This window comes from Mesocricetus auratus, unplaced genomic scaffold, assembly GCF_017639785.1.
Source record: "Mesocricetus auratus isolate SY011 unplaced genomic scaffold, BCM_Maur_2.0 Super-Scaffold_100023, whole genome shotgun sequence".
Taxonomy (NCBI): Eukaryota; Metazoa; Chordata; class Mammalia; order Rodentia; family Cricetidae; genus Mesocricetus; species Mesocricetus auratus.
In genome coordinates, this window is record NW_024429204.1 from 4,745,357 (window position 1) to 4,759,298 (window position 13,942).

At 50.3% G+C, this 13,942-nt stretch overlaps 1 long non-coding RNA gene across 1 annotated transcript; it reads left to right on the top strand.

Moving 5' to 3' along the window:
- The first annotated feature begins 414 nt into the window (after window positions 1-414).
- On the top strand, window positions 415-5,853 carry LOC121133677. Its single transcript, XR_005870632.1, has 3 exons — window positions 415-1,917; window positions 4,056-4,456; window positions 5,584-5,853. It is a non-coding gene; the product is annotated as an uncharacterized LOC121133677 (long non-coding RNA).
- Window positions 5,854-13,942: the final 8,089 nt, after the last annotated feature.

Genomic DNA, 13,942 nt, shown 5'->3' on the forward strand with positions numbered 1-13,942 from the left:
TAGCACAGAATACTACCCTGTCATTAAAATAAATGAGCAGCGTGAGGAATAGCGTTAGGGATTCTCCAAAACAGTGTGTCGCTCTGAAGACGGCAGACACAAAGACTGCACACCGTGATCTACAATGGCAAATTAATCCACAGCCGAGGAGGTGGTTTGGCAGCCGCTGCCTGCAACAGGAACAGGAGACGTTGACCGCAGTGGGGAGGAAGGGCCTTTGTGGGACGAAGGCATGGTCTACATGTGTGGGCGCACATGTGTGCAGGCATGCACAGTCTGGAGGTCAACCCGGGGTGCTGTCTGTGCCTACCTTGTCTTGTTAATCTTTTTAGAATTTTATTTTAAGCATATGTTTTGTTTGTTTGTTTGTTTGTTTGTTTTTGGGACAAGGTTTCTCTTTATTGTTTTGGAGGCTGTCCTGGAACTTGTAGACCAGGCTGGCCTCGAACTCACAGAGATAACCCTGCCTCTGCCTCCCGATACTGGGATTAAAGGCGTGCACCACCAACGCCCGGCCACGTATGGATGTTTTGCCTACATGGATGTACATGCATACCCGGTGCAAAGAGAGTCAGATCCCGTCGAACTGGAGTTGCAGATGTTGTGAGCCACCATGTGGGTGCTGGGCATTGAAGCTGGGTCCTCTCAAGAGCAACAGTTGCTCTACATGTGCTTGCATGACCTTGCCCCTCCCGTCCTGGTCACTAGGAGGTTGATGCCCTCTTCGTGGCCAGGAGCCAATCAGAAGTTAGTGGTGGGCCTGTGCTTTACGGCTCTGGGTGTGCTTTTCAGACAAGTGCACAACAGTGACATGCAGAGCATAGCAACCACCCTGGGAGGGCCTATGGGCCATAGCAACCAGCTGACCAATCAACACAGGGTAGGTAGTCCAAGCCTGGAAGCGCACCAATCCTGAGACTGTTGTGTACTCCTAGCCACTCCCCTTACGGTGCCCTATAAGATGCCTGCCTCGTGGGTTCTCGGGGTCTTTCGGCAGCCTTCCCCCGTGGTGGGTGGGTGGATGGATGAAAGGCCTGAGCTAATGGGGTTAGCTCATTAAACTACAACAATGAAAGACTCTTTACTTTTGCATCGAAATGGGCCTCTTGGTGATTTTGGGGGTTCCGGATTTGGGCACAACAACTGGTCCACCTCTCCCCCATCTTCATGTTCTGTCTTTGCTGTTAAAGTGGAGAGTGCAGTAAGTATGTGGAGAGTGATTGGAGCGCATCAGTAGTTGATTAAACTTGAACTGTGCGTAGAAATGGACATCCTTGTCCGTTTGCAGTGCTACACAGAAAGACCCTGGACCAGGGACCTTGTCAACAATAGAAATCAAGTTCGTAGAGTTCTGGAGTCGGGATGCCAGCATGGCAGGGTCCGGTGAAGACTCTTTTGACAACATTTCTCTGTATCCTCACTGATTCAGCATCGGGTTCTCTGGGTCTCTTTTATCAAGGCGTGAATGCATTCACAGGGACTTACGGCCTAATCGATTCCGATGACTCCTGCTTCCTGGTATCACCACACAGCGGTTTCAGTTTCAACATGGACATTTTGGTGGAAAGCCCAGCAGTGGGTATGACTGATTGAATAGAAAGTATACTTAAGTTCATTCTAAGAAGTAATAATACATTTTCCCCGAACAAGTCTTGAAATTAAAAAAAAAGAAATTTCTTTTTTTTCTCCAAGAAGAGGTCTGGTTCACACGGTGGCATCAGGGAGATGCTCCCTTGTGGAGTCTTGTGGTGACACGTGGTGCAAGGCTTGCCACAGGGTTACCCCTCACCCATCCCTGGGCTTTGTCAAGATGCAGGCAGAGGTTGGTTCTCAAGAAGCAATCGGTGGCGTCACGCAGCTCCCTGGGGAAAGCCTTCACTGTCGGAATCACGTGCAGCCCACAGTCACAGGTTTGTGGTGAGTCACGATCATGCGTCTGCAGGGATGAGAGCTCCATGATTCACACATGTCAAGGTTGATGGGAATATTATGGGGTCTCTTCCTCAGGAGGGAAAACAGAGAGCTCTGTCTTTAAATATTTCATTTCCTTCAAGAGATGTCACATCAGCTCACTGTGGAAGCATTGATTTGCTTCAGGGTTTTGTATTTGGTTAAGGACAAAAAAAAAATTCTCCTTGGCAAAGACAGACAGTGAAGGACTTAGGGGAAGCAGCAGACCCTTGTCTGGGTTTGTGAAACGCAGAGAGAAACCTGCATCTTTTCCCTGGTTGGTGACATGCTGTTTCTACCACCAGCTGGGCAGAGGCTCCTTCTCGCACCTTCCCATAGGACCAGGCAGGGCTAAAAGAGCCTGAGTCAGAGGCCCTGTAATTAAGGCATCATCAAAGTTGGCAGCTGTCAGGGTGGGATCTGAGAGAGGTTTTGAAAGCAGGTTGTGTGCGTTGGTTGGATATCCACTCCCTTGAAGGGGAGAGAGTGCAGGAGTCTACAGATGCCAGTCCAGAGGACAACTTAGGATGTCTGCCAGCCACTCCTGGAGGGAGGGAGGAGAGAGGAGGAGAGAAGCTAGAAGTGTGGGGTGTGTGTGTGTGTGTGCACACGCGTGCATGAATGTGTGTGTGTGCGTGCACGTGTGTGTCGGTGTAATGGGGGAGTAGGTGTGTGTATGTGAGAGCATCGGTCTCTGGCTAGTGAAGCTGCCTCTGGTCAGCTCAGAGCCCACCAAGTGCGCCCTCCCATGGTCATCCTGAGATCTCTCTGAATTCTGGAACCAGCCGGGGATGCACTCAAACCACTCAGAAGAGTTGCATTTACACCAACAGGCAAGCATCATTCTTAGAGCCGGGTGGGGGGGGTGGGGGGTGGGAGGGTGGGGAGACCCTCACTCAAGTCTCGGGATAAGCCGGGGAGACCCTCACTCAAGTCTCGGGATAAGCCGACGCCCCAATAATTCAAGAGAGACTGTTCTTGCTGCAAGCACACGAGGTTTATTCGGGGAATCAGTGCACTGGGGCTGAGCTCATGACCCTCACAGGGGCAGAGGAGTTCGACCCCTAGTAGCTGCAGTTGGGGGTTTTAAAAGGGAAAAACTGAATCGGGGAGTTAGGCAAACATCATAAACATAACGGGTGAGGAAATTAAATGATAGCTTATGTCTTAACAGGAAGGTTATATCAAGCAAGCATTCTTTAGGCATTGTACAGTTAAACATTGAGCAGGGATGTGGTGAGCTAGTTCCTGCATCAGGGAGGGTTATCTTTTAGGTTTATCTTGAGGTCTCCGGTTTCTCAGGAGAGGGCAGAAGGGCAAGTCACTCTGTGATGGGCTAGTCACTAGAGGTCTAAAAATGTTGAGTTGGGATCTCTCACATCAACTAAGTAACTAAAAAGAGAAGGAGAATGAATTTGTTATTGTCTTAGGGTCACTGTTGCTATGATGAAACACGGTGACCAAAGCAACTTGGGGAGGAGAGGGTTTATATGGCTTAGACTTCAACGTCACAATTCATCAAGGGAAGAAGGGAGGGGGAGGGAGGGAGGAAGGAAGGAAGGACGGGAACACAGACAGGGCAGGACCCAGAGGCAGGAGCTGATGAAGAGGCCGTGTGTTGGGCCTAAGAAAGGCTCCGATTCGAGGCCCAGTGTAAGCTCCTGAGCCTAGCTAGAGTTTGGCGACCTGTCTCTGACCTGTAACCTCCACATGGGGGTGACTCAGCCAGACCTGATGTAAGATTGCCCCCTGCCTAGCTACCTGCCTGCTTGGTGGAATACTATTGGCCCTTATTACTCACATCACCTTACCCTATATTAAGATTCCCATCCCCTACCTCAGTCCTATATAAGTCCTGCCTGTTGGAATAAACTGAGATCCTGCTTCGACAGACTCCCAACTCAGTGTGTGTTTTTTCTCCCCGGTAACTAATGGGGGGAGGGTCTGAGTCGTAGATACTCACCTGCCCGCTCAGCCCCCAGGAAGAGACAGGCTGGACCAGCCCTTCCTCTGCTCTACTGCAGGAAGAACCCTCGGCCTTGGAGGGAGCTGCTTACCGGCTTGCTTTCCTTAGCTTGCTCAGCCTGCTTCCTTATATAACGCAGGACCAGTGTTCCAGGGATGTCACCACCCACGATGGGCTGGACCCTCCTCATGCATCACTAACTGAGAAAATGTCCTACAGGCTGGTAGTACAGCCCGATCTGACGGAGACCTCCTTTCGGTGACTCTAGCTTTTGTCAAGTTAGTGTAAAACTAGCCAGGATGGCTAGGAAGCAGTTAATTAAAGAGAGAAGGAAAGCTGAAGATGGGTACCGAGCCACCAATATTCCGGGAAGTGAAGTCGTACGATACTTCATTAGAGAGAGAAACCGAGAATGGAGGTCAGCGCTCTGCTGGCCCCTGACCGCGACCCCAGCCCCAAGAGAGAGTCTGACTCCTCCTTCCTTGACCTTGACCTTCACCTCTGCCTCTCCCCACCCATTTGGCGTGGTCAGTGCTGCAGGTACGTGAGATCTCTACCTACAGAAAACTTATTTGTTTTTTTTTTTTTTTTTGGTTTGGTTTGGTTTTCTCTGTACAGGGTTTCTCTGTGGCTTTGGAGGCTGTCCTGGCTCTCGCTAGGTAGACCAGGCTGGCCTCAAACTACACAGAGATCCGCCTGCCTCTGCCTCCCGAGTGCTGGGATTAAAGGCGTGCGCCACCAACGCCCGGTTGGAAAGCTTATTTGTTATGAAGTAAATTTCATTAGACACCAGAAAGCCAAGACTTAGCCCTCCTGCAAGAATGGGCCACCATTCAGCATTTTAGAAACAGTAGCCGTGGTAACAAACTGGAGGATGGTGGTTGAGATATATAAAAGAAATGAAAATAGCATCTCTGGCTGGGCGTTGGTGGCACATGCCTTTAATCCCAGCACTTCATAGGCAGAGGCAGGCAGATCTCTGTGAGTTCGAGGCCAGCCTGGTCTACAAGAGCGAGTTCCAGGACAGCCTCCAGAGCCACAGAGAAACCCTGTCTCGAAAAACCAAAATAGAAAAAGAAAAAAGAAAAAGAAAAAGAAAATAGCATCTCTGGTCCCAAACATACTGATGCTAATAACAAGTTACATTTCTGAATGGTACCGGAAGTGATGGGGTTGGGCTTCATGCCTTCCCAGCCCTCCATAAGGGAAGTGGCGTCACCATCTATGTTCCTTTGGCGCTCTGGGTTTCTGGGTAAGAAGTATAGCTACCCAAGTCTCACTGTATAACAGAGAGAGAGACAGAGACAGAGACAGAGACAGAGACAGAGACACAGAGAGAGAGAGGGAGACAGAGACACAGAGAGAGAGAGGGAGAAAGAGACAGAGAGAGAGAGGGAGAAAGAGACAGAGACACAGAGAGAGACAGAGACAGAGAGAGATAGAGGCAGGAGGGGAGAGGAGAGAGAACCCCTCTGAGGTCACTCACATAGCTGTGAACCTGAGATTTCAGTTCGGACAAGTTAAAACCCAAAGGGTTGACCACTGACCCCAGCTCCTGCAGCGTCCCTGCTGGGTCATGTGTTCTCCGAGTCACATTTATTTATTTATTTATTTATTTATTTATTTATTTATTTATTTATTTATTTATTTTTATTGCCGTCTCCCAGCAGCAGCCGAGAAGCGCAGAGGGTGAGCAGAGGAGGTTCCAGCAAGCCCTCACGCCTCTAACCGATGCCGGAGCCCCAGTGTCATAGCCCTGTTCCTTCAGTTTGAAGTCTGCGAGTCGCTCATAAAAGTTCCCACCGGTGGTGGTGAAAGGTTCAGGCATTAGGCTGGCCTGCCCTGTTACCTGGCAGGATGCACTCAGGCAGCTCTCTGGCCAGCCCAGAGTTCTGTGAGAACCACACAGATGCAAAGGACCCCTTTAAAGGACTAACCCTGCCCGCTTATGTTCTCTCTTGCTTTCTCCTTTACTCTCTATCTCATCTTCTCTCTGTCTCTCTGATATCTTCTCTCTCTCTGTCTCTCTCTGATATCTTCTCTCTCTCTCCCCTCTCTCTCTCTCTCTCTCTCTCTCTCTCTCTCTCTCTCTCTCTCTCTCTCTCAGCTCTGCACAGGTTGGTTACCTCTCACCCTCCTGTCCCTCCATGTATCCCAATAAACTCCACGTGGGATGGTTGGGTCGCGGTCTGTGTCTGGTTACTGGGTAAACCTAGGCATTTTAACATCAGGTGGGATGTGGTGGCAACATGTCATCTCGTATTAGTCATGTGCTTCAACGAGGACGAGTTTATAGGAAGCTTTCCTCTTGGAAGGCCTTTTCCCTCTCTTTGGTCAGCAAACAAAGATCTGGGAGTCACTACGGGATATCTTTATACCTTGTTCTCTTACACCTGGCCCGCCTCTGCCTTCTGTCTGCCTCTCCCCTGGCTGGGAGGTTTCCACAGCAGCCGTGGGGAAGAGAGGAAGGAAACCAAGGGCAGGGAAGGAAAGACGCAGTGAAAACAGGAAGACCAAGGTGCTGAAGAGCCGGAAGCCAGAGGCAAACGCTCGTTTATCATCACTGAAAAGCTTTGTTGGAGTGGGGGCCAGGCAGGGCAGCTCGGTTGGTAAAGGCGCTTACCGCCAGGCCTGAAGCCTGAGTTTTATTCCCCAGGACTCACGTGTTGGGAGGAGAAAACCACCAACACCCATAAGTTGTCCTCTGTGCTCAAGACACAACACGATACATGCTCCCCACCCCGCCACGCCAAGAAGGCAGGCCTCAGTGAAGGCTGGGATGGTGGTCCCCTCAGGTCCAGTTCAGGACAGGTCAGGGACTCCTCCACAGGCCAGGGTATCGGATTACACTTCCTGGAGAAAATCACTGGAGAGTTTTGGCTTAACCGGTGAACCACCCCAATAGGAGGTGGGAGACCTCTAACCGCAACAGTGTGTCTGGGGCTGTATATTGGAAATCTATTCCATCCTGCCTTGAGTTCAGAGAGCTCAAGTCACTCCTGTTGTCTTTAAGATATGGGCTTAATGGCTACAGGCTGCCCTGGCCTCGTTGGTAAATGGCTCCTATCTAAATAACGACAGACTTGGGCCCAGGCACGTTGACACTCATCCTGAAGCTAGGGATACAAGCAGCTGTGGGGCTCCTGACGGCTGAGTAGTACCCGCAGCTGCGGAGTGTCTTTAGGATTAAGGGAAGTCATTGCTGTCTGCCCTTCACACATGATAACAGAAATCTTCTGCCATCGCCCCCACCTTCGGTTGGTTACTTAAGATGATGCATGAATAAACTGGGCTCATTCAGTGTTAGCTGATCCTGCCCTCACGATATGATCCCATGTCTCCGTCTTTCCTTTAACGCCCATAGCGAGCCTTCCCTCATCCACACTCCCCCATTCAGGAATGGACCCAGGGCTGTTCGGCTGGTCCCGATGGCAGCCCAGCAAACACCGGTCTGCGACATACGGCCCTCCACCCTCCAAACCCCCACACCCCTGCAACGTGGGGCTAACACGGATGGAGCAGGACACAGTATAAACACTGTTGCGCGATATTCACAAATGCCTGGAGCATTTAGCACTGGAGGGCAGAGGGCTGGTTGGAGAGTCCTGACTGGAGCCTGGCTGGAAGGTGGCAGAGGGCTCTGGGGATGATACAGTTTAGATGTTGTCTCCTGGGTGATGGGGAGCTCATTTGTCACCTACGTCACCTGGCAAGAATAACTGGGTTTTGTTGTCAGTACCAATTCTGAAACTAGGCCACAAATTTCTTCAAAGTAGGAATCTTATCTTTCTTTTTTCCCTTCCTTTTTCTTTCTTTCTTCTTATTATTTTTTAGTTTACTTTAGTTTTGTTTTTGTTTTTCAAGTCAGAGTTTCTCTGTGTAGTCTTGGCTGTCCTTGCTCTGTAGACCAGGCTGGCCTCGAACTCACAGAGATCCGCCTGCCTCTGCCTCCCGAGTGCTGGGATTAAAAGTATGTGCCACCGTCACCCGGCTGTTTTCATCTCCTTTTATCACTTGTTCTAAGTAAGGTCTGCTGTGTAAGGTGTCAGGGACTAAGTATGGAGATAAGACATGCCGGTCCACCCTCAGAATGCCCACAGTCTGCAGAGCCTTGGGGAGGAACAGACACCCTCGGCATAGTGACGCCATGGCAGACCACACACACTGAAGACTAGCCATGGCAGACCACACACACTGAAGACTACCCATGGCAGACCACACACACTGAAGACTAGCCATGGCAGACCACACACACTAAAGACTACCCATGGCAGACCACACACACTGAAGACTAGCCATAACAGACCACACACACTAAAGACTACCCATGGCAGACCACACACACTGAAGACTAGCCATAACAGACCACACACACTGAAGACTACCCATGGCAGACCACACACACTGAAGACTACCCATGGCAGACCACACACACTAAAGACTAGCCATAACAGACCACACACACTGAAGACTAGCCATGGCAGACCACACACACTGAAGACTAGCCATGGCAGACCACACACACTGAAGACTAGCCATGGCAGACCACACACACTGAAGACTAGCCATGGCAGACCACACACACTGAAGACTAGCCATGGCAGACCACACACACTGAAGACTAGCCATGGCAGACCACACACACTGAAGACTACCCATGGCAGACCACACACACTGAAGACTAGCCATGGCAGACCACACACACTAAAGACTACCCATGGCAGACCACACACACTGAAGACTACCCATGGCAGACCACACACACTGAAGACTAGCCATAACAGACCACACACACTGAAGACTAGCCATAACAGACCACACACACTGAAGACTACCCATGGCAGACCACACACACTGAAGACTAGCCATAACAGACCACACACACTGAAGACTACCCATGGCAGACCACACACACTGAAGACTAGCCATGGCAGACCACACACACTGAAGACTAGCCATGGCAGACCACACACACTGAAGACTAGCCATAACAGACCACACACACTGAAGACTACCCATGGCAGACCACACACACTGAAGACTAGCCATGGCAGACCACACACACTGAAGACTAGCCATGGCAGACCACACACACTGAAGACTACCCATGGCAGACCACACACACTGAAGACTAGCCATGGCAGACCACACACACTGAAGACTAGCCATGGCAGACCACACACACTGAAGACTAGCCATAACAGACCACACACACTGAAGACTAGCCATGGCAGACCACACACACTGAAGACTACCCATGGCAGACCACACACACTGAAGACTAGCCATGGCAGACCACACACACTGAAGACTAGCCATAACAGACCACACACACTGAAGACTAGCCATAACAGACCACACACACTGAAGACTAGCCATGGCAGACCACACACACTGAAGACTACGACGAGGCTGAAAAAGCCCCGTTTCCTAGTGAGGTCCTCCAAGCCATCACTGCTGCAGTAGAACACTGCTGTCCCGTGTGTGGCAATGCCGGAATAAACAAGCCTAGTGAAAGGCGGCAGATACAATTGGTGCACGATACGCAATGCTTGAGGATAAATGACAACATTACTACTACTATATTTATGGAATATGTTTGTTCTACAATGCTATCCATTAAATTTGTCTTTGTTTTTTTTTTTTAAAGATTTATTTATTTATTACATATACACCAGATTGAATTGTAGATGGTTGTGAGCCACCATGTGGTTGCTGGGAATTGAACTCAAGACCTCTGGAAGAGCAGTCAGTGCTCTTAACCTCTGAGCCATCTCTCCAGCCCCTAAATTTGTCTTTGATAATTTCACACACACACATACATACACACACACACTCTGATTAACATCCCAACCCTCTCATTTCCCCCCCCCCGCACCTCTGTTCCCTCCCCCTTCCCATGAGTCCCTTTCCAGGTCTGCATTATTTCATTTTGTTTTGTTGCTCACTGATTCTCCCTAGCGTTGTTAGCATGACCACAAGTTTAGAACTACTCGTTGGAGCCAGGTGGACTCCCTGTTGGCCAGACAACTCAAGACAACGATTGTCCGGTCCCTGTAACACCCGTCGTCCATTGTCCCGTGCAGAAGGGAGGAGCCCTGTGAGCCCCGCCCAGATTCATGATTGGCAGTTGACTACAACGATCTTGTGCAGGCTCGGTGCAGGCTACCTTTGCTTCCCTGAGGTCTTGTTGGCCACAGCTGTGCCAGAAAGGTTTCCAGCTTTTAGGAAAGGAATAAAGTTCCATTCGGAGGTAACGTCCACTGTGGCTGTAAGCACGGTCTTTGGCTACTTGGATTATTTTTATTCTTGTTTTTTTTTTTTTTTGCCGTAGACTGGTTCTTTTTTTTTTGAGACAGGGTTTCTCTGTATTATTTTGGAGGCTGTCGGTCCAGCCTAGCCTCGAACTCACAGAGATCCGCCTGCCTCTGCCTCTCGAGTGCTGGGATTAAAGGCGAGCGCCACCAACGCCCGGCTCAGATTCTTTTTATTCTTTTTTTTTTTTTTTTTGGTTTTACGAGACAAGGTTTCTCTGTATTGTTTTGGAGGCTGTCGGTCCAGCCCGGCCTCGAACTCACAGAGATCCGCCTGCCTCTACCTCCCGAGTGCTGGGATTAAAGGCGTGCCCCACCAACGCCCGGCTATTTTTATTCTTTATTCATGTAGACATGTAGGTGTCTGGTTGTGTATGCAAGTGTGTGCGGGTGCTCCCGGAAGCTAGAAGCAGACGTGGGAACCCCTGGAGCTAGAAGTACAGATGATTGCGGGCTGCCTGGTGTGGACGCTGAGAACAGACAGAACGCGGGTCCTGGGTGCTGAGTCAAGCCTTCATCCCCCGATGACTCTCACTGGAAGCAATTCCGTGTACAAGATGGTTGTTTCCATAGAGGCAGTCTTCACTGCAGGTTTTATTAATTGTGTTGAAATTCTTGACTCATCTGGTGAAGCTTCAAGCAGACTCTGGGCTGGGATGTTCCTTCTCTCTCCTTAATCTCTCCTCACTCTCCATCCTGCCTCAACTCAATGAGGTCTTTATTATAGGAGAGGAATTAAGGATTCTGTGCAAACACAAGTCTCAAATGTATGTGTCCCTGTGTGTGTGTTTGTGTGTGCCTCTGTGTGTGTCTCTGTGTGTCCGTGTGTATCCATGTGTGTCCCTGTGCTGGTGCGTGTGTCGTGTCTCTCTCTGCATGTGTCTGTATATGTGTCTGTCTTTGTGGTGTGTGTGTGTGTGTGTGTGTGTGTGTGTAGGATATATACCCGAGCTGAGTCTTGAAAGCCCAGCAGGAACGGTGTAACATGTTTCTGGCAGACTCTGGAGGAGCAGGTCTCCGCTTGCCTCCTGACATGAGCGGATGTCATTCCAGAAGTCTCCAGGGCCTCTGCACCCAAACTTCTCTTGAGTAAAAACTGCTTCGGAAGGTGATAACAGACAGATGTACAGAAGGCAAGCTGACTCCAGAGAGCACGGTCACCTAGTTCACCCTGTTGATGTTCTGAGAGACTCTCCATATGTTAATGTGCCGTCAGCAACAGACTCCGTGGTCTGCAGAGTTGGAGTTCCGCTCTCTGCGGAAGTTCTGGGAAAATTTATGAAGTGCACGCTCTTCAGTGAGGTGCAGAGTAACAAGGGACTCAGCAACCCTCGAGCCCTCCCCTCCTGCACTGCCCATCAGAGCCAACTACAGGGTCCAGAGACTTCACAAACAAACGATGGTGGAGCCGGGCGTTGGTGGCGCACGCCTTTAATCCCAGCACTCGGGAGGCAGAGGCAGGCGGATCTCTGTGAGTTCGAGGCCAGCCTGGTCTACAGAGCGAGTTCCAGGACAGCCTCCAAAGCCACAGAGAAACCCTGTCTCGAAAAACCAAAAAAAAACAAACAAACAAACAAAAAAAAACGATGGTGGATGCGGTGGGCGTGCCCATAATGTCTCATCCCCAAGCAGCCTTTGTCCTTGTCACAGATGAGCAGCTTGTGGCATTATCTGTGCCCGGGAGTACAGCACCGATACCTGGTTAGTGGAAAGCCCGGTGTAATCATGTTGCTGAGGCGGGGTGGGGCGGGAGGGGCGGGGCGGGGCGGGAGGGGCGGGGCGGGAGGGGCGGGGCGGGAGGCAGGGGGAGTTAAGCAGCAATGGGAAGGAGAAAGGAATCCAGTGGAGTCTCTTGCCTGCCAAGAGAGTCAAGAATTGCAGCACAAAACTGCCTGTGTACTGGAAACCCCGCCCCTTTGCTGCAAAGCTGCTTGGCCTCCGGTGGAATCAGAAGGAGCCGGGCTCAGAGGGAGTGGGAGTTGCTGTCTGAGTCTGGGTGCCTCCTGGGTGCCTGGAGCCCAGGGCATGACTGTTTCTCATAGTAAAAGAGCCTGACTCACGGGAGAGACTTAAGACCCGCGTTTGTTCTAAGAAAGGAATTGCAGTTAATGGCTGGTGACTGGCCCGGCAAACAGTGTCTCATACCATCAGAGGACAGAGTGGGGAGCTCTTTGCGTCAACTGAATGAGCTGTGAAACACTTTCCTAACTGACCAATAGGAAGCTTGGGGTGATGAGTATGATCAGCTGCCATTTGTGTAGGAGTGACAAATTGACCACGTATCCCTGGACTGCCGTGCTCTAATAATGACTGTCGGTGGTTGAGGATATTTAAAAGCGGCCCCCAAAGGAAGCAGCACTCTTGGGAGGTGTGGCTTTGTTGTAGTAGGAAGTGTGTCACTTTGGAAGCAGGTTTTGAGGTCTCACATATGCTCAAGCCACACCCGGTGAGACAGACCACTTCCTGTTGCCTGCAAGATGTGGGACTCTCGGCTCCTTCTCCAGCACCGTGTCGGCCTGCACAACGCCATGTTTTCCTTTGTAAGAGTCGCCATGGTCACGGTGTCTCTTCACAGCAATAGAAACCCTAATACAGGGGTGGAGGGGACAAAGCCCCACACCGCCACCAGTAGCTTGAGGAGGTCTACCTTCTAGGGACCGCCCACTCCAGCAAGCTAGAAACTCTACTAGCTTTGGAAGAAAATTTCAGGACAGGTCAGAGCTGAAGCAGAGTCGGTGAGTTTATTAGGCAAAGTAAATCATCTACATGCTTCAGATCCAAGTGTAGGCTTTCGGGATGCCCAGGAAAAAGACAACGGGCATCTACAAGACATGGTGTGGGCTTCTCTAGGGACAGTCACCCGCCCATAGATGTCTTTGGGAAAGCTTGATGCAAAATCCTGTGTGTCTAAATTACATTCTCAAAGGGTGTAATTACAACAAGATCAAAGATTAAACAAAGTTTAAAAATTAAGCAAAAGGCTTATCTTTCCTCTTCTTAAAGAATTTCCATTTAAGCCGGGTGTTGGTGGTGCGCGCCTTTAGTCCCAGCACTCGGGAGGCAAAGGCAGACGGATCTCTGTGAGTTCGAGGCCAGCCTGGTCTACAGACAGGACATCCTCCAAAACAATACAGAGAAACCCTGTCTTGAAAAAACAAAACAAAACAAAAAAGAATTTCCATTTGTTCCCCCAACATAATGTTTTTGTTAACTATTTGGAACTTTCGTACAATGCACCCCCTCAGACTCACAACCCAGTCCTCCTAGGCCCACCCTACCACCCTGGTGCCTCCCCCCCAAAAAAAAACTCCACCAAGTGCAATTTGTGTTGTTCATATATTCACTGGAGCATGCTCAAAGTCCCAGGCACCAGCCCAGTAAAGAGAACTGAGTCCTCCCCCCCCCACCAGAAGCCAACAACTGGGAAGAGCTACACTTCAGCATCTTTATCACAATTTTTTTGTTTTGTTTTTCAAGACAGGGTTTCTCTGTATTGTTTTGGAGCCTGTCCTGGAACTCACTCCGTAGACCAGGCTGGCCTCGAACTCACAGAGATCCGCCTGCCCCTGCCTCCCGAGTGCTGGCATTAAAGGCGTGTGCCACCAATGCCCGGCTCTTTACCACAATTTTTAAGGACTCTCTTCAATAGCTTCCTGTCTGAGCTGTTTTTATTGGAAGGTGGGTCGGGGAGAGGTTGGCACCGACGCCTTCT